Source organism: Podarcis tiliguerta (assembly GCF_965153285.1).
Source record: "Podarcis tiliguerta genome assembly, chromosome: 4".
NCBI lineage: Eukaryota > Metazoa > Chordata > Lepidosauria > Squamata > Lacertidae > Podarcis > Podarcis tiliguerta.
Genome location: NC_139537.1, coordinates 73,789,667 through 73,792,779, shown reverse-complemented (window position 1 = coordinate 73,792,779; position 3,113 = coordinate 73,789,667). Strand labels below are relative to the sequence as shown.

The 3,113-nt window shown below is 39.2% G+C and overlaps 1 long non-coding RNA gene across 1 annotated transcript; it reads left to right on the top strand.

Moving 5' to 3' along the window:
- The first annotated feature begins 307 nt into the window (after nucleotides 1-307).
- LOC310676571 lies at nucleotides 308-2,358 on the top strand. Its single transcript, XR_014510623.1, has 3 exons — nucleotides 308-366; nucleotides 1,191-1,381; nucleotides 2,281-2,358. It is a non-coding gene; the product is annotated as an uncharacterized lncRNA (long non-coding RNA).
- The last annotated feature ends 755 nt before the right edge of the window (nucleotides 2,359-3,113 follow it).

The window sequence follows — 3,113 nt, the reverse complement described above, 5'->3', positions numbered from 1 at the left end:
ATCTTGGACGATCAATATACCGGGGCAAATCTTTTGCATGTTATTCCTTGCAGGAGCTGTACATTTTATTCATGCACATTTTATTCCTGTTGTCATTTCTTGGTAAGTTTCTGCATATGGCATTATGAATGCTACCCACAACACCTGCATCAAGAGTGCATTACAGAATGAGCTTCATGCTGAGTGCTATATATTCTTTTGCACTAGCTTCTGGTCCATTTCACCCCCAAAGTGCTAGCATTAACCTTTAAAGTCCTTAATGGCTTTGGGCTAGTTTACCAGAAGGAACATCTCTTCCCATATACAGCATACCTGTTTGGAAGTTCTTCATCAGAGGTCCTATTCCAGGTCCCCCAACCAATTGAGGTAAGGCAGGTAGTCACCAGTGAAAGGAACTTCTCAGTGGTGATTCATTGTTTGTGGAATGCTTTATCCAGAGACTTCTTTTACAGTGTCAACTGAGGACCTCATTTATTTTCCCTGTTGTTGTTTTTTAAATAATCTGTTTTAGTGCCTATGTTCATACTGATTTTATACTTTTGCTGTGCTGGTTTTATACTAATATTATGCTGGGTTTTGATAGTTGCATTCATGCTGGCTGCATTGTTACTCTTTTAATATGAGTTTTGATATTCATTTTTGGTGTATTTTATGCGATTATAATTTTGTAAACCACCCAGAGAGCTTTTTATTGATGGATGGTCTAGAAATAATAGAATTAATGTTGAGTCCTGCTTCTTAATCTGAAAAACAATTGAGAATGTTTTTAAATACACACACACACACAGAGAGAGAGAGAGAGAGAGAGAGAGAGAGAGAGAGAGAGAGAGAGAGAATCCTAAAATAGGTGACCTGGGGGGAATGGCAGACAATGTCTTCTCCACAAAATTATTTGACTGGCTTTTAAAAACAAAATTGTTGATGTGAAGTCCCTGATGTGACTCAGGACCCTGGGTCCCGGGGGGTGCACCTACAATTTATTATAAAAGTATCAGTTACATGATTGGCATCACATATAGTTTGACCCTAAAACTGTATGTTTCAACTTTTGACTGTAAACGATTAACCTCTTTCATTACGGGTTGTGCCCCTTCCAAAATACAAGGGGTAGTAGCTAAAAATGATGTTTAATGCATATATAAGGAATATCTATCATTGCTGTTTATAGTTGTGTGTCTATTCACTTACAGCCCAATTAACAAATGGTCCAAGAACAAACAACTGTTACTGCTATTGATTTGAATGGAGCCCTGCCCCAAATTCATTGAAATTATGAATGGAATAGTTTTCAAGAACGTTAAGCCCTTGGGACATCTCACAAACAACAACTGGATTGTTTTTTTCTGCATTTCCTATGACTGTAAAGTGAATAATCAGACATGTATGTAAAGGTAATTTTGATTTTTTTAAAAAAGATGTCTTGTTTCTGCACTCTAGTCACCAGCGTCACACTTACCCATCTAGAAAGCATCTTAACACCACTTCTGAAAATCCCATCAATACCCCTCCATTCTCAAAAGCTACCTTTTCTTAATTAAAAAAGAGGGGGAGGAATAGGAAACTACTTTGGCTCCTTGGGTCTGCACTATTGTGAATTAATAAGAAAGAAAGGGAAAGCAGATGAAAATGATACTTCTGTCGCAAACATGCCAAATCTTAATCAGGTTGGTTTCCATTTAAGACCGGCTTGCTTGAACTTGCTGAGTGCCCTTTCAGGAAAATACATCTGTTTGCATGGATATTTCGGTTTTCAGCTAGAGTAAAATACTGAGGGTGACATCCCAGTGATGTCTGCCCACTTGTGGAACTGGAATTCTGGTTCCTCTCCTCCCTCCGTCCTCAGCGCCCCCAAAAAATCTACCTTGGAGTATCCCAAAACTCTCCCCTGCAGAGTAGATTTGGGGGGCACATTGTGGGAATGGGGTGGAGAAGTCCTGTGGTGTGATCAGGTTTGAAAAGCACTGTTTGGTGATAAAGTCACCGTTAGTACAGTTTCTGCTCTAAAAATAAAATAAAATGTTTATAAGGCCTCAAGTACCACAAGTTAAAAAAAGGCCAAACCATCAGAGCCCTGCATTTCAGAAAACAGCACAGAAATAAGAGAATGCAAAGTTATTTTATAGGGGGAAGGGGAAGGAGATGAAAAGGGGGCGAGGGAAGAGAACTAGAGAAAAAAGTCTGTCTTTCAGTTTCAATCTGTCTTGATGTTTAAAATCTCTGAAGTTTTCTTATGTGTTAAAAATGAAAAGCTACAAATTTATCTTTTGCCATTTTCCCAAGGGAAGTTGACCCAAATCCTCCAGCAGCAGTTGAAAAGGTTTTTCCCCCCCAGCTTTATCAAATGGCCCCAACAGAGCCCAGCTTAAAATTAAAAGCTTCCCCTACCAGAGGGAATATATGTGACTTTAATAACTGAAATGTGTTTTTACTTTCTATTACAAGGGTCAAAAGGTTTCTAAACAAACCCAATTTATCAATTATTTAGAGCTGATTTCTTCTGAAGTGGTATTTCTAAGATATTATTTGGTGGAGAAATTCAATGTTCTAAGACCAGCTGCAGCATATTATTCATAACAAATTTCTTTGAAACTGAATTTGCTGGGGCAACTTAATTTCCCCGCTATCGTGTTTGCACTGCAGAAATATCAACTGAAGTGTTATAGGGACTAACGAGTGGGCTTTTTCGGAGAGAAATCCCATATAAGCAATGCTTATTCAGCACCACCCCTGCTTGCTGTTTATTGCTTAAGAAATGAAGTAGTCGATTGTGTTTGGAGGAAAATTTCTTTAGGTGCGCCAATATTCTCGTGGGTGGGTGAGGGTGGGGGGAAACACCACACACAGAGAACGACGACGCAGAGACACCTTTAACAGTCATGGAACAATATCTAAAACCGCACTGTTTGTCACCCATGCAGCAAGCAAAAACCAGATAGCCACCAGAGGTTGTGTTAAAATACACTTTGAAATGAATGCACACAACTTTCTCAACGCGGGGACTTTCCCGCCCCACAAACTACGTACAACATTTCATTTAGTGGAAGGAACAAAATGAATGTAAACGCAGAAAGTGGCCATTTTCCTCCCTAACGGAGTCTACAGACCATGTAAAT